The sequence below is a fragment of the Entelurus aequoreus genome, linkage group LG05, assembly GCF_033978785.1.
Source record: "Entelurus aequoreus isolate RoL-2023_Sb linkage group LG05, RoL_Eaeq_v1.1, whole genome shotgun sequence".
Classification (NCBI taxonomy): domain Eukaryota; kingdom Metazoa; phylum Chordata; class Actinopteri; order Syngnathiformes; family Syngnathidae; genus Entelurus; species Entelurus aequoreus.
This window is the reverse complement of record NC_084735.1, coordinates 64,277,026-64,300,099: the sequence shown is the minus strand read 5'-3', so window position 1 is coordinate 64,300,099 and position 23,074 is coordinate 64,277,026. Positions and strand designations below refer to the sequence as shown.

Sequence of the window (23,074 nt, the reverse complement as noted above, 5' to 3'; positions counted from 1 at the left end):
ACGGCTAACAATGCATATTATGGAGTTATGATCTAATCCGCCTACAAGCCCTTTGGAAAAAACATTCAAAAGTGTTCACCACCATTTTATAAACATGCTGTAAGTACAGTATGTACGTATGTAATGTTGTAACAGACACATTCATGATGAGATGTAATCGATAAGAGTATTTTGGTCACTATAAGTATTACCTTAACTTATTTTGTGAGCGCATGGTAATAAATGCTACGTCCGTCAACAGCAAAGAGAGCAATTTCTTTGTTTTCCACCACGGATGGCAGACTTTGTGAGAGCCCTCTCCCTGGGATGCCGACTGATGGGATGGCTGTATCTTTCAGCACTCTCCTTGAGCTGCTGAATTTAGAATAATGCTCAGCGATGTTGTCGGGTTTTATGCTGCGTTCCATTTGATGAGGGCCAAGTTTAGAGCCGTAAAGTTGGTAGTGTGTGGATTTTCAAAGTTGACCAACGTCTCGCCTTGGTGCCATAACTTTGTCATACATGTGACATGTATGATTTATAATCTAACATTAACTTTTACTAAATTCCCTGCTCAGTGGCCTTGTGGTTAGAGTGTCCGCCCTGAGATTGGTAGGTCGTGAGTTCAAACCCCGGCCGAGTCATACCAAAGACTATAAAAATGGGACCCATTACCTCCCTGCCGGGCACTCAGCATCAAGGGTTGGAATTGGGGGTTAAATCACCAAAATTATTCCCGAGCACGGTCACCGCTGCTGCTCACTGAGCAGCAGGGAGTGTGCGTGTGACTATCAGTGGTACTTTAACTTTAACTTTTAAAGGAAATACAGCAGCAGCAGAAGTTGCGCAACCTCCTTCTTGATTTCATGGCGGGTCACAACCACCAGTATTAAAGTTAAAGTACCAATGATTGTCACACACACACACTAGGTGAGGTGAAATTTGTCCTCTGCATTTGACCCATCCCCTTGTTCACTCCCTGGGAGGTGAGGGGAGCAGTGGGCAGCAGCGGTGCCGCGCCCGGGAATCATTGATGCTGAGTGCCAAGCAGGGAGGTAATGGGTCCCATTTTTATAGTCTATGGTTTGAACTCACAACCTACCGATCTCAGGACTTTCACAATATTATGTCAGACCCACTCGACATCCATTGCTTTTGGTCTCCCCTAGAGGGGGGGCGGGGGGGTACCCACATGCGGTCCTCTCCAAGGTTTCTCATACACATTCACATCGACGTCCCACTGGGGTGAGTTTTTCCTTGCCCTTATGTGAGCTCTGTACCGAGGATGTCGTTGTGGCTTGTGCAGCCCTTTGAGACACTTGTGATTTAGAGCTATATAAATAAACATTGATTGATGATTGATTGACACTATTAGCAGCTCAAGTTAGCTTGAGTTCTTTGCAGCAGTGTGAGCAAAGCGGTGTGTCACGGCGCCAGAGAAGTAGTTCCTCTGGGTTAGCTCTTACCCTAACATTTTGCTATAACTTGGTTAACATGCAGGTCACGGCATGTAAATAGATCATTGTTGGTGTTTTTTCAATGGTTTTTGGAGATGAATCCTTATCACCTGCATTGTTAGCTCCTTTCACTGTTTAGAACCCACATAAAAGGGAAAGACGTGTGCTCTTGTCTCACATAAGGATTGTGGATGATAGACAAAATTCCGATTAAGAGCAGTTTTCCTTTAAGCTTCAGGTCGAGTTATACCAAAGACTATAAAAATGGGACCCATTACCTACCTGCTTGGCACTAAGCATCAATGTTTGGAATTGGGGGTTAAATCACCAAAAATATTCCTGGGTGTGGCCACCGCTGCTGCTCACTGCTCCCCTCACCTCCCAGGGGGTGATCAAGGGTGATGGGTCAAATGCAGAGGATATTTTTACCACACCTAGTGCGTGTGTGACAATCATTGGTACTTTAAGGTACGATCAATTGTGAAGTGAAGTGAAGTGAATTATATTTATATAGCGCTTTTCTCTAGTGACCCAAAGCGCTTTTACATAGTGAAACCCAATATCTAAGTTACATTTAAACCAGTGTGGGTGGCACTGGGAGCAGGTGAGTAAAGTGTCTTGCCCAAAGGGCACAACGGCAGTGACTAGGATGGCGGAAGTGAGGATGGAACCTGGAACGCTCAAGTTGCTGGCACGGCCACTCTACCAACCGAGCTATACCGCCGACTGTCATATCCAATCTGGTAATGGTTAACGATTCAGTCACTTTGCAGGTAACAGCTGATCTAAATATAGCATAACCAGTTGTTGATTTGTTGTACTTTTGTCAGACAATGGCTGCATGAAGAACGCTTCTGACCACACCTCACTGCAAGAACAGCACACCCAGAAGTGCATTGATGCTGGCAAGTATGTAAACAGAACCCAATCAGCAAGAAAAAAAGGCAAACAAATCAGTCAGACGCCCTAGTGCCAGGTGTTAGCCATGGCCCCGTAGCTGCATCTGCTCCCACACGTGCTTCAGCTACAGCCAATCAGATTGCACTTGAGCAGTCTCGCTGTCATTTGTACACCGCATCGAATATTCTAGCTTCCTGAACAGCAGGACGATGGATGTTCAGCAATTCAAATACGAGATGGGGAAGGTTCAAGTTACCCTTCTTCCTCATTCTACTTCCTGGGCTGTCATATGCACTGAAATAACACAGCGTACCTTTAGTTAAGCGGACGATTATTGCTCCTTAATAATTCATGCGCAGGCCAACAACAACCATTTCAATCTCACTGCATATTTTCTGATATCTGGTAGTGGCCGAGGCGAGCATTTTTCAAGCACAAACTCGGTGACTTAAATTGTGGTCATGGCGTACGCTCGTCTGACAGTGCCAACTTTGGCTGAATCCTGAGTAGGAATGGGCGAACAGAAAATTACAGACCGCGCTCCATTTCACCTACCGGAACACCTGTGGTGAAAATAACAGGCAATTTCACTGTCTATTTCACGGATATATGGTGATATGAAGCGAGCATTGTACTAATAATCAGAGGCCGACGTACGTACATGTGCATACCTGACTTTCAATCCACATGTGGATTCGCTTGCTTAACAAGCTCACAGCCACTCTGCAAAACAAGTGGCATAATGACCCAAATTGCGACATAACCTACAGCACGCTGCGGGTGTCTGACTGCAGGGCTCCTGGCTATGTGTTTTACATTGTGTGGATGGAAACACAGTGTATTTCTCCAGCAACGCCCCTTAGAAGTAAAGTGCAAATCCTCCATTGGCCCAAAGGTGTAGCGAGACAAAGATCTCAACAGTGACCTTTTTTTTGTGTGTGTCTTCACCATCCAGGGACATAATCCCTGTTTGGCTGTGCAGCTGGCATGCAATTGAGTCACGCGTCAGCCCTGATTAGAAGCAACAGTGGTCCGCGGGCCCCGTTCCTCTGCCAGAGTCAGGAGAGGGAAAAGGCCAGGGCCACCACGTTCAGTCTGTGGATGTGACCTTGATGGGCTATGATAGAGAGGAAGCAACACAATTCGCAATGCCACACAATATCTCTAACCTTCCACTGCGACACTGTGCATGCTCAAGCCACTGACTAATACCGCGCACACACAAACACACACACACACTACGTCAACTCTGGTCTGCGATTAATTCCAGCAGTCTCCTCCTCCACGCCATCCAATCATCCATCTCTCTTTGCATATTGGCTGCTGCCTTTGTGCGAGGCATCTTAATTTCAAATATGATTTGCTTTTCATGCTCAGCAGCTGCTATGCTAATTTAAAAGAGATGGCGGCTTAAAGGGAGTCCACATAACCAGCTGAACGAGGAGCAAGGATGTACCATGCACCTAAATTCTATTACACAAAGTAAATGACAAGTAACACTATTCATTACCTTATTGTATTATCACACTATATAATAATTGGAATGTATTGTTTTTGTTAGCAAGTAGGATTACGCAAAGACGACTACAGCAATTCTTTGAGTATGCAGGTGACAACGTATTCAAATTTGCTGTGCGGATTCAGGATCTCCCCTCTTGTTACTGTTCCATTTTTTATCATTTTTCCTAATTCCCTGGTGAATAATGCATTGCTTGATGAAAAATGCAGACATACACGGGAGCTGAGTATCCAAGAAGACGTAAAATTTAGGAGTTACAGGCTTACATGTGGCATAATATTATAAAAACACAATAATTTGACACATGACAGCGACTATGCAGCCTAATTTCGTGACGACCTCCTTAGAGTTTAATAATAAATCAGAAACATCAAGCAGCTGAATTGGGCCAAAAATGGATAAGTGTGGAGATAGTGTTTTGCATTTTTCCCATCATGCTTTGTAATGGATTTAGTGGGTGTCATTCTGAATTGTTTTATGGGGAGTGGATGTTTTTTACAATATCCACAAATTGTGTTATACTGTGTCACCGATATGCTCCCACTATATAAGCCCTCTAGATCAGTGGTCCCTAACCACCGGGCCGCGGACCGATTGGTACCGGGCCGCACAAGAAATTAAAAAAAATATTTTATTTTTATTTTTTAAATTAAATCAACATAAAAAACACAATATATACATTATATATCAATATAAATCAATACAGTCTGCAGGGATACAGTTCGTAAGCACACATGATTGTATTTCTTTATGAAAAAAAAAAAAAAAAAAATAATAATTTCACCCCGACCCCCCCCCCGGTCCGTTGGACAAATTTTCAAGCGTTGACCGGTCCGCAGCTACAAAAAGGTTGGGGACCACTGCTCTAGATCACTAAGATCTTCTGAGACCAATCTGTTAGCGGTTTCCAGAGTAAACTCAATTTAAGGGAGAGCATCATTCAGTCACTATGCAACAAATAGCTGGAATAAACTTCCTGAAGATGTCAGACTTTCCCCAACTCTGACTACTTTTAAAACTAGACTGAAAACTTTTATGTTCACCTTAGCTTTCAGCTAAATCTTTTAATCTTTTAAATTTTAACGTCCGCACTGTTTTTATTTTTATTGTCTGCATTTTAATTTTGCTTTTATTTTCTTACATTTCCCTTTGTTGTAGCACATGTTGTGCTGTGAAGCACTTTGGGTCTGCCTTGTGTATGAAAAGTGCTATACAAATAAAGTTGCCTTGCCTTGCCTTATGTGTGACTATCTCTGTTAGCATTTTTTGTTGGTTCGATATTTTATTTTATTCGCACCATGACTAGGGAAGATTGTTTGCAATGGGTCAGGTAAATGAGTAAATGTTGCACTTAGATTCATTCAAATTGTGCTAATTGGTAATGGGCCTGAATCACTTATATTTAGGGATGATGTTTGATAAGAAATTAACCAGTTCGAGCCCATTATCGAATCCTCTTATCGAACCTGATTCCTTATCGATTCTCTTATCGAATCCAGATAGGTTGTTGTATATGGAAAAAAAAACACACTATTTGGTTTAACAAAAGCTCACTTTTATTTTATAAGAAACAAATTTAAAAAAATATATATATATATATTGACTGTTACCTCCCTAAAAAAATTTAATAAATAAATATTGACTGTTGTTACCCAAAGTATATTAAGTGGGATTTTTCAGAAAAACAAATCTATACAGTAACACAAAAACAACCTGTCTGTATAGGTGTATAAATAATAATATAGTGTTAAATAAAATCAGTCCCTTGGGCACAAAACTGAAAATAATACAGCTCTCCAAAGAGTGCACTTCTGCTGCTATTGGAACATACTAACTACACACACTATGACACTAAGAACACCATAGTCATCAATCAACAATTCTTCTTCCAAAAAATTAGCATGTCTGCTTTTTCAGGATCTTAGCTCTTAGCTCTTAGCTCTTCGCTAATCGTGTCGCCAACGGGGGAAAAAACACGTTCACTTGGCGTGGAACTAGCTTGGACACACAGATAGGTTTGACGACACCCTCCTCTAGTCTGTATCTAAACCTTCTTGGGTCCATCAGTGTGGCCTCCTCCAGGAATGACTGCACGTCCTTGTCCTGGAGGGAAAATGAGGGACAGACACAGCATAGAATTAGGGGGGAAATTAGCTGAATGTGAAGACTAGGGTGTCTGTTAAGTTAAAGTTAAAGTACCAATGATTGTCACACACACACTAGGTGTGGCAAAATGTGTCCTTTGTATTTGACACATTCCCTTGTTCATTTATTAAGTCTTTAGCATTAGTATGTGGAATTAACTGATGGACTTGATTAAGTAATGAGGTTAAACATTGTACTGATATGATCCACTTTAAGAGGTTGTTCAAATTAATAGTGCTTACAAAGTACAAAGAAGAATTATGAGAAATACTGTCAACCTTATTGAAAATAAGATATTCTTGATCTCAGTATATTAATAATGACTGAATTAATTAATTACATATTACACAACTTTTGTATATACTAATTCACAGATGTTATTTTATTATAAAAAGGTCAGTAAATTATGTATATAGTTGTAAACGCTCTGAAGTGGGAAAGGGGTAGGATTAAATAAGCTTTACTTCAGACATGATGTAAAGTGAAATGATATGAAACTGTGATGTGTTATGCTGTAAGTGTAAGTGTGTCCATGCACGAAATAAACTAAAGAAAGAAAGAAAGCACTAGTTTATTAGACAGACCTGCAAACTCTGGAGTGGTGTAGGCTACAAGATACCGTTAACGTTATCAGACACATACAAAAAGGCTAACGTTAACGTTACTGTTAGCCACTGACTATGCTTAGGTAATGTTAGCCTGGTTGACATAAGAGGTAACCTTATTTTAGCCTAAAGGCTACAAGTGAACAAATATGGAAATTAACCGGCAACATTTAACGTTAGTTACTCACCGCCACTATCACTGAAGCTGGGGCTGCAGGTTTGAAGCACAGGAAGAGGGGCGCGCTTTGTCATCTCTGTCGTTGCTTCTCCACGTGTCGAAGACACGACATGGTTCTCGAACGTTCAGGTTATGTACGGCCTGAACATTTTTCAACATGCTCGTTGTACATCCCCCCTTACATGAGAGCGAAGCCTGGCAATAATTGCATATTGCCGTTTCCTCGTCGTAATTTTTTGTAAAATGAAGCCATGCCTTGAGGCATTTTTTCCGGTCCATTGTTGTTGCTGCTTGTGTGACATCACAGGAAATGACGTCAGTCATTAGACTGAGCTACGTCATTTCCTGTGATGTCCCACAGGTCATTTCCTGTGGGACGGGATTCGTTCCCAGGGATTCGAATAAAGAACCAACTCTTTTTCTTTACTATAGTGGCCTCGATAACAGGAACCGGTTTTCAAAAAGGGATTTGAGTCCATGGAATCGGTTCTTTTCTTATCGAACAACCGGGAGAACTTGTTTCGAACATCATCCCTACATATATCGTCCACAAGACAGATACAAAGCAGCAGCAAATACATTTACTTTAAAAATGAATTCAAATCTCTCTGCAGCAAGATTCCTTATTAATCCCACAGTGTCTTGCATCCTCAAAATTCTTTAGACAATACCCCATAATGACAATGTGACAAGTTATTATTATTATTTTTTTGAATAAAAATGTTTGCAAATTTATAAAAAAAACAAAAAACATCATATGTACATAAATATTCACAGTCTTTGCTCAGTACTTGTACCAAACAGTTCAAAATTTGTCTCATCGGACCAGAGAACTTTGTTTCTCCTGGTCTGAGAGTCTTTCAGGTGCATGTTGGCAACATTTTTACTAAGAAACGACTTTCGTCTGGCCACTCTACCATACAGGTCTGATTGATGAATTGCCCTTCTGGAAGGTTCTGCTCTCTCCACAGAGGAATGCTGTAGCTCTGACAGAGTGACCACCGGGTTCTTGGTCACCTACCTGACTAGAAGAGGATGAATGCAGCAATGTACAGAGACAACTTGGATGAAAACCAACACTTCTCATCCAACCTGATGGAGCTTGAGAGGTGATGCAAAGAGGAATGGGCGAAACCGCCCAAAGTTAGGTGTGCCAAGCTTGTGGCATCGTATTCAAAAAGACTTGAGGCTGTAATTGCTGCCAAAGGTGCTTTAACAAAGTATTGAGCAAAGGCTGTAAATACTTTTATGTAGGTTTGATGTTTTTAAATTATTATTTTAATAATTTAGCAAAAACAATAAAAAGCACTAAAGAAAAACACTCTATAAATATAATTCAATTTACTTCAAATGAAGTGAAGTGAAGTGAAGTGAATTATATTTATATAGCGCTTTTCTCTAGTGACTCAAAGCGCTTTACATAGTGAAAACCCAATATCTAAGTTACATTTAAACCAGTGTGGGTGGCACTGGGAGCAGGTGGGTAAAGTGTCTTGCCCAAGGACACAACGGCAGTGACTAGGATGGCGGAAGCGGGGATCGAACCTGCAACCCTCAGGTTGATGGCACGGCCACTCTACCAACCGAGCTATACCGCCACAAATGGAAAACAAAACTGTCAACAGAACAGTAAAATTTGATTAAACCCCAATGTTATTTGTTATTAGACTTTTGGCAAGTATTGGAAAACGTTCTTGTTCTGTTGGCAGATTATTTTGTTGATTAGTAAAGTACAGTAGTACCTGTACTGACAAGTTTAATTGTGACAGAGCTCTTGATTTAAAACACTTGTATCTCTAGTTAACCTTCCATCCCATCCATTTTCTAGCGCTTATCTCTCTCCATTAAAATCAATTTAATTGGTGCGTGGCACTACAACATAGCACAGTTTGTAGCATGCCTTTTAAGAAGAAAAACAAACTTTTAGTTAATAACTATTGTATATAAACAATACAATGGAATGTTTACATATTATTTTAACATTCTTGGCTGGCGATCTGCTTCAGTATGGTGCAGACTAGCGGTGATACGCTTGAATTACTTCCCCATAATGGTGATATGTTCTATCGTGTTTTGGAGCTTACACTAATGTCACCCTCTGCATGATGCAAGATCAATAAATCCCAGAATCCCATTAGGTATAATATTTAGCATCAGGCCCGTCACAACCGGGGAAGCAAATTATAGGCAATCGCCTAGGGATCCCAGCTGAAAGGGGGTCCCCCTTGATGACGACTAGTCATGTATTCAAATTTAACAGCAACAGCAACTTTGTGATTCTATGACCGGAAAATACAATAACAGAATAATGTCAAAGACCTTGTCGGAATCCCCCTTCCGGCAGCCAAAATTTTTATGCACAATGACACTGACAAAGAGGAATGAATTAATGACAATGACACTAGCACAGTGTCAAAGACACTGTCGTAATCCCCTTCAAGGGGCCCTCCTAGCAGCCAACACATTTAGAAGAGTCTATGTGCGGCAACGCGTCGTGAAGTAATCTGAACTTTTGCTGACTGAGCGTCGAAATACGGTTAAAAAATAAAACAAAATTTACCTTTCAGGAAGCCAGAAGTGGAAGAGGAATCACAAGAAGAGTGAGAAGAACCAACAAAAGACCGGTGAGACTTCTACTTTGTGGCTCTATGGCCACTTTAAAACTACTGCATGCACGCCAACCTACCTTAATGCTGATGTAAATATCCACCATGCACGCCAGAACAGATGTGCTTCATGCCTTTAAATAGGCTTCGTTAGCCATGTAGTTAGTGTTCAAAACATAGGAATAAGCTAATATTTATTTTAGAGCAAATACAAATAAACAAATAATGCTTTAAATTGCTATGCCCCTAACCCCCTCCTCAAATTGTTGTCTCTGACTCCAGTGATGATGTAATTCTCAGTGTAATTCTCTTGTCTGACTGTTAAAGTGCCCTTTTTAACATCCATCCATTTCTACCGCTTGTCCCTTTCGCAGGGGTACAGCTGCAGTCGGGCAGAAGGCGGGGTAAACCCTGGACAATTCACCACCTCATCACAGGGCAAACACAAATAGACAAACAACATTGACACTCACAGACTAGGGCCAATTTAGTGTTGCCAATCAGCCTACCAGGTGTTTGGAGGTGCAAACTCCACATAAGACCTTCGTATTGTGAGGCACACACACTAACATCTGTTCCACCGTGCTGCCTCCTTTTCAACACATTACACTAAATGGTACATAAACTGTGCACACATACAGTACATACATACATACATACAAACATATGTCATCTTTTGTTTTACATATTCACACACTCTGCAAATACAGTCACTTATGGATATGTCATATTTTCAAATGTGGAACGTGTGGTAATATCCTTGTAACAACTTCTCAACTGTTGCACTCTATGCATGCAGAATGTGCTTGATAAATGTGTTCTTGTTTTCAACAGTGCCATCAACTTCACCTCATGTTTCTGAGGAGGACAAAACCATGACCGAGTCTGCATCCACCTCATCAAGGCAGCTTGAGTCCACACCAGTGCTGATGCAACAGAAGCTTGGAAGTACAGTTGTGCTCATAAGTTTACATACCCTGGGAGAATTTATGATTTCTTGGCCATTCTTCAGAGAATATGAATGATAACACAAAAACCTTTCTTCCACTCATGCTTAATGATTGTGTGAAGCTATTTATTGGCAAACAACTGTGTTTACACTTTTTAAATCAAAATGACAAAAGAAAGTACCCAAATGACCCTGATCAAAAGTTTACATACCCCAGTGACTTTGATCTTATAACATGCACAGAAGTTGACACAAACAGGTTTGAATGGCTAATCAAGGTTCCAATCCTCACCTTTGTAATTAATGTGTGTGTATAAAAGGTCAGTGGGTTTCTGGGCTTCTGACAGACCATTGCATCTTTCATCCAGTGCTGCACAGATGCGACTCGACCATGCAGCCCATTTTTCTTTAAGTGACTCCTTATTGTGCATCTTAAAACAGCCACACCACAATTTTTCAGAGAGTCCTGTACTTCAGCTGAAGTTATTTGTGGATTTTTCTTTGCACCTCGAACTGAAATGGCTAAAATATTTCCTGGCCTACCTGAATCCCTCATTTTCCTCTTCTTAATCAGCGTTTGAACACTGCTGATTGGCATTCTCAATTCCTTGGATAACTTTTTATACCCCTTTCCTGTTTTATGCAGTCCAATTACCTTTTTCTCGCAGATCCTTTAACAATTATTTTGCCTTCCCCATGACTCAGAATCCAGAAACATCTGTGCAGCACTGGATGAAAGATGCAATGGTCTGTCAGAAGCCCAGAAACTCACTGACCTTTTATACACACACATTAATTACAAACAAACATTTCACAGGTGAGGATTGGCACCTTGAATAGCCATTCAAACCTGTTTGTGTCAACTTTTGTGCATGTTATCAGATCAAAGTCACTGGGGTATGTAAACTTTTGATCAGGTTCATTTGGGTACTTTCTTTTGTCATTTTGATTTAAAAAGAGTAAACACAGTTGTTTGCCAATAAATAGCTTCACACAACCATTAAGCATGAGTGTAAGAAAGGTTTTTGTGTTATTCATATTCTCTGAAGAATGGCCAAGAAATCATAAATTCTCCCAGGGTATGTAAACTTATGAGCACGACTGTATGTTCAAATAAAAACAATATGTTTACATTTTTTGTTTGCTTATTCTTATTTATTCTATTAACTAGTTTAAAAAAAAGGTTATTTTTTATGTACATTTTAAATATTTTGTGTTTTATGAATGATATTTGCACATTTTATATTATATTTTGTATGTTAAAATAATATCTAAATGACAAACATTTATCCATGAAAATATGGAAAAGCTGCGACGGTGCGTTTGACAGAGAAGCAGCTGGAGGGAGATATCCAAGGTTAAAGCTTAAATTATTATTACATTATTTCATAAAACTACTGTACTTGTTATAGTTGTACATCATATTATATTGTTTTATACAATATTTCTAATCTAAAAGTTTTTAGTTAGTTTTTTTAAAAGCATGTTCCATGTTAAAATAGTGCTGTTTTGGGGGGCCAAGGACCAAAAACAAGGGCATATTGGTTTGATTTAAGGTAATTTCGAACATATTCCCATATTCGGACACATATTTCAACATGTCTGATAGGAAGTAGGAAGAAGTACAGCTTACTAACTCTAACCCTTTTCCATATCACACACAGCAATCACTACATGTGTTGACTTCCTGTATTCAATATAAGTGACTCACATAGGCTATTTAAAAAAAGGTTATTTTTGGTGAACATTTAAAAAACAGTTTGTGTTTTATGAATGATATGTGCACATTTTACATTATATTTTGTATAAATATTTATATTTATTCAAGTTAGGAGAATTTTCTGTTTTGTATTAATTGTAATTTTACACATTTGACAGATTGTGTACATATTAAGCGTGTCAAAATTGTTTTATTTTCAAATGAATCGCGATTCTTATTTTTAAGGATTCCTAATCGTTTAAAAAAAACTAAAATTTATTTTTTTAATACAAGTTTTAGATAGAATAATACAATAAATAAAAATACGCAAACAAAAAATGTAAACGTATTGTTTGTATTTCAATATACTTCTTATAATAATAACCTTTATATTGTAGATATCATTCTGAACAGACCGATGTTATGCAATCCAAATTTGCCTTTCAGTGTCCGAAAAGTCTGCAATTCCTTATTTTCAATGAATTGACCGATTGCTTTAATACCTTTCATTGTCCTCTGTTTAAATATCCTTATACAAATGGCAAATAATGTTGGACTAAGACAGCAGCCCTGCCTAATGCCCTTTTCCAAAGTGAATGGTGCTGTTAGCGATCCATCCATTTTCTACCGCTTGTCCCTTTCGGGGTTGAGGGGGGTGCTGGAGCCTATCTCAGCTGCATTTGGGAGGAAGGCGGGGTACACCCTGGACAAATCGCCATCTCATCACAGGGCCAACACAGATAGACAACATTCACACTCACATTCACACACTAGGGCCAACTTAGTGTTGCCAATCAACCTATCCCCAGGTGCATGTGGGAGGAAGCCGTAGTACCCGGAGGGAACCCACGCAGTCACGGGGCGTACATGCAAACTCAACACAGAAAGATCCAGAGCCCGGGATTGAACTCAGGACCTTCGTATTGTGAGGCACACACACTAACACCTGTTCCACCGTGCTGCCATTCTCTTTGATTCTGGCTGTTTGATCAAGTATTTTAATACATTCAACTCATTTTTTGTTGAAACCCAATCTTTCTAAAGTATGGTACAGAAATGTTTAATTAACCCTATCGAATGCCTTTTCTGCATCACGACTTAATATTGTGGCTTTATTTTCATGCTGTATTTTGTCAATCAAATGTAATGTCAAGATTACCAAATTGGTCAGCACTGTGGTATTTCTCATGCTTTCACAACTCTCAACTGTATTTGGATTCATTTCCATATATGGGAAATAGGGGGTGTTACCGATGCAAATTCGGAGCAGATGGCAAAAAACTGTTGAGTTGTGCACAGGTGAGAACATTCAAGATTTCCTAAGAACAAAACAGGAGACAGTAGTTAAGAATATATATCGGTGAATCAAACTCACGCTCATCGACAAGTGTAACTTTTACAAGACTTTTAAAAAATCCCTTTTTATGAGGTTGTAGTGGCGTAAACATCCCCTTAGCTCTGACCCTATTTTTCATCTGCAGTATATTACAAACTCATTCCCTGAAATGTCATAGGAAGCATCTAAGATGACAGTCGTCTGGTGAATCAGATGACGAGAGTGTTAAAGGTGCCGCTGCACGGGTAGAAATCCTGTATTTGTGCCAGATTAGGACTGACATGAGCAAAAACAACAAACACAGCATTTGTTGTGAGCTGAAAATATACATGGAGCAGGACTGCTGGGAAGAAAACATGCAGTTCAACAAAAAGGAAAGCTGGTTGCTAAAAATACAATGCATGCTGGGAGAATTTGCTTCATTGTTAAGATGGCTCTCATTTAAGGGGGGCTCACTTAAGAGCAGAATCACTTTTAAACAAGTGTCTGAGCACAGTCAACAATTCAACCAAGCAGCATTGATATATTCAGCAACAGATAGGAGACGCAAAAAACAATTCAACGATGGCGAGAGGCAAGAAAACAAAAGGATGTGGTGGATGTGTAAGTGTAACCCGATTCAGGTGGACAGGAAACGAACGCGGCCCTGTGAATAAACCTCCCTCACTCTCATGAAATGCAATGTGCTGGCGTTGGGACTAGAATTTGCAAAGCAAATACGGCAGCAGCAGCAGCAGGATGCATCGGGGGACTCGTGTGACGGATATAAGCCACATGATTGATGATTAAAAAAAAATACATATAGTATATAAGGTGTGATTGACTCTCAGTGAGATATTAAGTAACCACTCGTTTAATTACGTTGTCAATTTTCCGTACAGCTTATCCTGCTCAGGGGTGGAGTCTATCCCAGCTGACTGAGGGTTGAAAGATGGCCTATGATCACCAGTCAATCTGCAGAGATGCCGATTGAGAGACGCAAGTAAGCTACGTGAACCACTACACTACCTACAGCCACTTCTGCTGACCTTTGTGTAGGACACCATTGCATCACTGAGTGTTTAATACTGCGGTGGCCTTATAATCAGGGCTGTTCCGCGCCACAACCACTAGGGCACATGGACAAAAGTCTCCGACCAATTTCAAGTCAATTTAGTGGCCTGGTTTATATTAGTGACATTTGGAGCCTTGGAGGGGATCAATCTGTTTAGCTATTTGCACAATTAAATCCCAGCATAATTCAAAGATGAAAATGGGTGCCTCAAACATGGGCACAAAAAGCCTAGCCAGTGCTTGTAAGGTAAGCGAGAATAGCACCATACATGATGCAGTGCAGTAAATTACAAAGCCCGTTTCCATATGAGTTGGGAAATTGTGTTAGATGTAAATATAAACGGAATACAATGATTTGCAAATCATTTTAGACCCATATTCAGTTGAATATGCTACAAAGACAAAATATTTGATGTTCAAACTGATAAACATTTATTTTTTCGCAAAATAATCATTAACTTTAGAATTTGATGCCAGCAACACGTGACAAAGAAGTTGGGAAAGGTGGCAATAAATAAAGATTAAAGTTTTAAAGATTAAAGTACCAATGATTGTCACACACACACACACTAGATGTGGTGAAATTTGTCCTCTGCATTTGACCCATCCCCTTGGGGAGCAGTGGGCAGCAGCGGCGCCGCGCCCGGGAATCATTTTGGTGATTTAACCCCCAACTCCAACCCGTGTTGCTGAGTGCCAAGCAGGGAGGTTATGGGTCCCATTTTTATAGTCTTTGGTATGACACGGCTGGGATTTGAACTCCAACCTACCGATCTCAGGGCGGACACTCTAACCACTAGGCCACTGATACTGAAAAAGTTGAGAAATGCTCATCAAACACTTATTTGGAACATCCCACAGGTGAACAGGCAAATTGGGAACAGGTGGGTGCCATGATTGGGTATAAAAGTAGATTCCATGAAATGCTCAGTCATTCACAAAAGAGGATTGGGCGAGGGTCACCAGTTTGTCAACAAATGCGTGAGCAAATTGTTGAACACTTTAAGAAAAATCTTTCTCAACCAGCTATTGCAAGGAATTTAGGGATTTCACCATCTACGGTCTGTAATATCATCAAAGGGTTCAGAGAATCTGGAGAAATCACTGCACGTAAGCAGCTAAGCCCGTGACCTTCGATCCTTCAGGCTGTACTGCATCAACAAGCGACATCAGTGTGTAAAGGATATCACCACATGGGCTCAGGAACACTTCAGAAACCCACTGTCAGTAACTACAGTTGGTCGCTACATCTGTAAGTGCAAGTTAAAACTCTCCTATGCAAGGCGAAAACTGTTTATCAACAACACCCAGAAACGCCGTCGGCTTCGCTGGGCCTGAGCTCATCTAAGATGGACTGATACAAAGTGGAAAAGTGTTCTGTGGTCTGACGAGTCCACATTTAAAATTGTTTTTGGAAACTGTGGACGTTGTGTCCTCCGGACCAAAGAGGAAAAGAACCATCCGGATTGTTATAGGCGCAAAGTTGAAAAGCCAGCATCTGTGATGGTATGGGGGTGTATTAGTGCCCAAGACATGAGTAACTTACACATCTGTGAAGGCGCCATTAATGCTGAAAGGTACATACAGGTTTTGGAGCAACATATGTTGCCATCCAAGCAACGTTACCATGGATGCCCCTGCTTATTTCAGCAAGACAATGACAAGCCACGTGTTACATCAACGTGGCTTCATAGTAAAAGAGTGCGGGTACTAGACTGGCCTGCCTGTAGTCCAGACCTGTCTCCCACTGACAATGTGTGGCGCATTATGAAGCCTAAAATACCACAACAGAGATCCTCGGACTGTTGAACAACTTAAACTGTACATCAAGCAAGAAAAGGAAAGAGTTCCACCGGAGAAGCTTAAAAAATGTGTCTCCTCAGTTCCCAAACTTTTACTGAGTATTGTTAAAAGGAAAGGCCATGTAACACAGTGGTGAACATGCCCTTTCCCAACTACTTTGGCACGTGTTTGAGCCAGGAAATTCTAAGTTAATTATTATTTGCAAAAAAAAAAAAAAGTTTATGAGTTTGAACATCAAATATCTTGTCTTTGTAGTGCATTCAATTGAATATGGGTTCAATCAATCATCAATCAATGTTTATTTATATAGCCCTAAATCACAAGTGTCTCAAAGGGCTGTACAAGCCACAACGACATCCTCGGTACAGAGCCCACATACGGGCAAGGAAAACTCACCCCAGTGGGACGTCAATGTGAATGACTATGAGAAACCTTGTTTTTTGTCAAAAATCTAGCAGCCGCATTTTGTACCATCTGTAATCTTTTAATGCTAGACATAGGGAGGCCCGAAAATAAAACGTTACAGTAATCGAGACGAGATGTAACGAACGCATGGATAATGATCTCAGCATCGCTTGTGGACAAAATGGGACGAATTTTAGCGATATTACGGAGATGAAAGAAGGCCGTTTTAGTAACACTCTTAATGTGCGACTCAAACGAGAGAGTTGGGTCGAAGATAATACCCAGATTCTGTACCGAGTCGCCTTGTTTAATTGTTTGGTTGTCAAATGTTAAGGTGGTATTATTAAATATATGTCGGTGTTGAGCAGGACCGATAATCAGCATTTCCGTTTTCTTAGCGTTGAGTTGCAAAAAGTTAGCGGACATCCATTGTTTGATTTCATTAAGACACGCCTCCAGCTGACTACAATCCGGCGTGTTGGTCAGCTTTAGGGGCATGTAGAGTTGGGTGTCATCAGCATAACAGTGAAAGCTAACACCGTATTTGCGTATGATGTCACCTAGCGGCAGCATGTAAATACTAAAGAGTGCAGGGCCAAGAACCGAACCCTGGGGAACTCCGTACGTTACCTTAACATAGTCCGAGGTCACATTGTTATGGGAGACACACTGCATCCTGTCAGTAAGATAAGAGTTAAACCAAGACAAGGCTAAGTCTGTCATCCCAATACGCGTTTTGATACGCTCTAATAAAATATTATGATCAACAGTATCGAAAGCGGCGCTAAGATCAAGAAGCAGCAACATAGATGACGCATCAGAATCCATCGTTAGCAATAGATCATTAGTCATTTTTGCGAGGGCTGTCTCCGTAGAGTGATTTGCCCTGAAACCGGACTAAAAAGGTTCACAGAGATTGTTAGATGCTAAGTGTTCATTTAGCTGCTGTGCTACAATTTTTTCGAGGATTTTCGAGATAAACGGAAGGTGGGACACCGGCCGGTAGTTTACCAGGAGATCAGGATCGAGGTTAGGTCTTTTGAGTAGAGGATGAATAACTGCTTTTTTGAATGATAGGGGAACAGTGCCAGAGGAAAGTGATAAGTTTATAATATTTAACACTGATGGACCTAGTAATACAAAAAGCTCCTTGATAAGTTTCCCAGGTAATTGGGTCAAGTAAACATGTTGTTTGTTTTGTCCCATTTACACATTTTGACAATTCCTCCAATGTTATTTCATCAAAGAGAGAGAAACTATTTTGGAGGGCGGTATCCGTCGTATATACAGTCGTATCTGTGTTAATAGAACCCAGTTGTAGCTGAGATGCATTGTCTTTAATCTCTTTTCTAATGACTTCAATTTTCTTATTAAAGAAATTCATAAAGTCATCTGCTGAGTGGGTGGAGCTACTGGGAGGAGTCCCTTGTTGGGTTAGCGATGCTACTGCCCTAAACAAAAATGTAGGATCATTTTTGTTGAGGTGGATGAGATTTGAGTAATATTTAGCTTTAGCTGAGGTAAGCATGCGTTTATAAGTTATTAAACTATCACACCATGCTTGATGGAAAACCTCAAGTTTAGTCGCACGCCATTTGCGTTCCAGCTTTCTACATGATAATTTCTGGGCTTTAGTTTCTTCTGTAAACCATGGGGTACGCCTTTTAGGGGCCCTTTTTAGCTTTAGCGGTGCTACAATATCAATGGTGTCGCGCAGGGCGTCATTAAAGTTGTTAGTGAGGTTATCAATGGAGCCCACATAATTTGGGAATGGTGCCTTTACCGAAGGCAGTAGGTCAGTAAGAGTCGTCGTTGTGGCAGCATTAATGTTGCGGCTGCTATAGTAGTTATTATTATTATTATTAGTTTGTTGACAATGAGTCAGAACTTCGAATTTTATAAGGTAATGATCGGACATTACTTTAGTGTACGGGAGTATCGTAACTTTAGAGGTGGTGACACCCCTGACAAGCACTAGATCTATCGTATTACCGTTGCGATGCATGGGTTCATTTATTATTTGTGTAAGACCACAGCTATCAATTATAGTCTGGAGCGCCACGCATGGAGGGTCCGATGGGGTATTCATATGGATATTAAAGTCCCCCATTATGATTATATTGTCGGCGTGCGTCACTAGATCAGCAACAAACTCTGAGAATTCACTGATGAAGTCCGAATAGGGCCCAGGGGGGCGGTAGATAACAGCCAGGTGGAGAGGCAGCGGTGTGACAAACCTCAAAGTGAGCACCTCAAACGAGTTATATTTATTATTTAGGTTAGGTGTAAGATTATAGTTTTCATTGTATATTAGTGCGACACCCCCCCCCCCCCCCCCCCCCCTTTTAAGAGGTCGGGCAACATGTGTATTGGTATAGTTAGGAGGAGATGCCTCATTTAGCGCAAAAAAATCGTCTGGTTTGAGCCAGGTCTCGGCGAGACCAACGACGTCAAGTTTGTTGTCTCTAATGACTTCATTAACTAATAACGTTTTGGAAGATAATGATCTTATGTTTAAAAAGCCCATATTATAGGTAGTGGGCTGTTTTGAGGATTGTTTGTTGAAATTATCCGAAGTAGCAATATTAATAATGTTGCGTTTATTATGCGTATTGCACTTTAAATAGTTTCGACCATATCTAGGAATTGATACGACGGGGATATTCAGATTGTATGCTTGATGTTGCGATAAACTGAACGCATCATAGTTAGCTACCTCAGTACAATGTATGTCTGCCTCTGACACGGTCACAAAAGAAAAAACATTATGTGAGTTGTGTTCTATTCTAAGAGAATTGCTATGTGTGCAGGAATTATCCAGCCTGACGCCGGCTAGTTCTAGTTTAAATGGCTTCTTACCCGGAGACTCCACGCTTCTTTGGTTAGCTTTTCTCTTTGTTGTTAGCCCCGCTCGGCATCCCCGCTTCTGCTTCCGCTCGCACCGCTTATGTCGTCTCCATTGGCGGTCACCGCTAGCACTTGACTCCGCTGCTACAAAGGCCGCTCGATGTAGCCCACGAAGTATTCCCATGCTAGCGAGGAGGTCCACCGTACATGCATCTTTCAGTCTATAACGACCCGATCCATCCACATCCAGAATTGTCTGTCGGTCGTATGTGATCACCGAGTGTTCACGCTTTGAGCCAGCCATGAAATTGACAGAAATGACGGGTGTTTTTTGCCAAATCGCTCTACAATCCCAAGAGCGTTAGCATAGCCGCAGCATACCCATGCGCCGCCATCTTGGGTTGAAAAGGATTTGCAAATCATTGTATTCCGTTTATATTTACATCCAACACAATTTCCCAACTCATATGGAAACGGGGTTTGTACAAACATGTACTGACCTTCATAAAGAAAAAGTTATTTTTTTATTCTATCTGGAGATGTATGCGAACCAACAGGTGGTGCCAAGCTACGTCTCACTAAATGAATCATAGCTTTTCTTCCTGTCACACACTAACACGCCAGTGACCTATAAATGCACTGGGGAGACACACATCCACACATGAAAAAAAGAAGTTATGATGCTACGTTTGAAACAACGGTGGTCAATGAATCAGAGTTTTTAAACAACTGTTGGGCAGTTAAGAAATATGATAAAAGTTGTATCTTTGACTTAGACCTAGACTTCCTTATTATTGTCATTCAAATTTGAACTTTACAGTACAGATAGGAACAACATTTTGTTGCAATAGCTCATGGTAGTGCAGGATAAATTATATTCTATTATATAGTAACTACAGTAGTAGCAGAACTTAAAGTGCCACAACTTAAGAGTTTTTTGAGATAAGAGCTGTGTCTCGTCTAATTGTTATTCTTTTTAGGGTGCAAATAAAAATTGGAGTTACGAGCATCCCCACCACTAGTTGGCCTAGCAACTGTCACAGTGAGTCCCGTAAGATCCGCCTAAAACATCCGGTCTTACTCGCTTTGTTTTCCAAGCATGGGATGAAAGAAAGTGAGTGTGAAGGACATTGCTGAGGAAAAGAAGTGGATGATATCTATTGAATAAAAATTAAAAAAGAAATTAATAACTTGGCAAAGCAATTCAAACGTATCTCTGAGATTCTGCACCATACTGAAGCAGAAGGAGTTTAACGTCAGCCAAGAATGTTAAAATAATATCTAAATGACAAACATTTATCCATGAAAATATGGTAAAGCTGCTGACAGTGTGTTTGATGGTGAAGCAGCTGGAGGGAGAAATCCAAGGTCAAAGCTGTAGAATATTATTACATTACTTCATAAAACTACTGTACTTGTTGAACATTATATTGTATTGTTTTATACAATATTTCTAATCTAAAATTGTTCAGGTTTTTTAAAGGCATGTTACATGTTAAAATGGTGCCAAAAACAAGGGTATCTTTTTTTGGTTTGATTTAGGGTAATTTCGAACATATTCCCATATTCGGACACATATTTCAACATGTCTGATAGGAAGTAGGAAGAAGTACAGCAGTCAGCTGTACCCCTTTTCCGTATCACACACAGCAATCACCACTTGTGTTGACTTCCCGTATCCAATATACGTGACTCACAAAAGCTGCGGATGCATGGCGAGTGAAACAAAGCCAAAACGTCCCTCGAAACTCAACCTTGGCCTCCCCCGAAAGTGCCGTGCCCCCCTGCAACACCCCAGCATATTGGGATCAATACGGTAATACGTCTCTGACAGGCCCATTATCTTTGAATTTACAATAACCTGCACCGCGCTGATAAGGTGGCCGGTGAGTCGACAAGCACCTAACAGAACAAGCAAACATATCATCCTTCATCAGATGTGACACCTCAGTGTTTTGTTTTGTTTTTGTCTTTTCAATGAAAACTAATGTTTGTGTTCTTTAAGTGGCAGCAGCAGTTCATGCTCAAGTTTTCCTAATTCTAGTAGTAAAACCAAAAAACTAGATGGGACACATCTTGAAAGTGGTCTCTCTTCATAACAAATACCAGAAGCATTATTTTTTGGGTGGGGGGTGCATGCAGCACCTTCACCTGCACCTTTAGGCCACATGAAGCCAGTAACGTAATCATCATCATCACACAATGGGCTTGCTTGGCTCCGGTTCTTGCTGGTGGCTGCAGCCTTGATGCCAACCATCATCCAGCAGCACCGCCGTGCAGACTGCATGTCTCCCGGCATGCAATTAATAAGTGACCTCAGCCGTGTTTGTGCTTAATTTATTTGCGGGTGGCGGGGGCGTACTCTCCAGTATCACTGATAAGAAAAACCTTATAGTTCAGACAGGACAATTTTTTTTTTTTTTTTTTTATAAACACTTCTCCTCCAGCAAGGCGACATGTCATATGGGGAAAAGTGCAAATAATTGGTGGAATTGGAATAGACCGCAGTAACAACAAAAACTCCGGACTGGTGACTTTGGATTAAAAAAAACGCATTTATGAATAGAATATCCGGAGATTTTTTTTAATTTTTCTTTTACATTTTTTTGTTGCCGTTTAAAGCCGGTTGAGAAGGCGCATTGTGCGGCTTGAGTGTGGGAGGTGTGCGGCGTCATTTACCTGAGCGTCATCCAGCGAGCCGACACAGCAGCGAAGGGCTTTTTGTTGTTGTTGTATTCCGGCCGGCCAGAGAGAGCACAAAAGAGGACGAAAAAAATTAATAAAAATCCTGTATCAAGATGAGACAAAAGCGGTAGACATTACCAAAAAAAAAATATCTTCAGAGTGGTATAAGGTTGTTTTCTTATCTGCTCTATGCGCGGAGGAAGGCAAGAGCGAGGGAAGCCCCGATGAGCTTCTCCGTGCAGACAAAGATGCTTCCTCTCCTCCGCAGCATCCTCCTCCCCATCCTCATCCTCATCATCAGCATCGGCATCGGGGGGCCGCCTCTTCCCTGACACTTGATGCTAATAGTTGGCGAGGTAGCTCGGCCGGGTTGAGGGCGCGGTCAGCCGCTGTGGACCAATGGAGCTCACCGTTACACCGACAAGCGTCGCGTTGCCGTGGCGGGGTTACGACGGGCGTTACTGGTGCGTGCATGTTTGTCGTGCATGCTACAGTTGAGATGCATGTTTACATATCTAAGCACAATAAAAAAATTAAAAAAAACTTTGTAACGATTTAGAGTAGTCAGTGTGCAGCAGCTGTCTGCTCAGATGGTTCTCAAAGTGGGGGGCGCAGAGGCATGACTGGGGCGCAAGTGAGGAGAAGTTTTTTTAACAATTTTTTTGTATTATTTTTTTTATACAAATACATATGTCATTTCATTTAAAAACCCAGACAAGCATCAAATAAAGAGGAATAAATAATGTCTCTTACGGCGGAACACCATCTCTATATGCCGACGTAATAAATAAATCGCGTTGTGCCGCTCGCCCACCGCGAGTCAGAAAGCAGAAGACACAAATATCAGAAAGAGGTTGGCTACCCTAATTTCTAATCTCAACTCAACATTGAGCATGACTTAAGAGTGG

At 40.8% G+C, this 23,074-nt stretch overlaps 1 pseudogene; it reads right to left on the bottom strand.

The window, feature by feature from the left end:
- The window catches only part of LOC133650892 (neurexin-2-like), a 489,617-nt pseudogene extending 467,089 nt beyond the window's left edge, over positions 1 to 22,528 (bottom strand).
- Between the last annotated feature and the right edge of the window lie 546 nt (positions 22,529 to 23,074).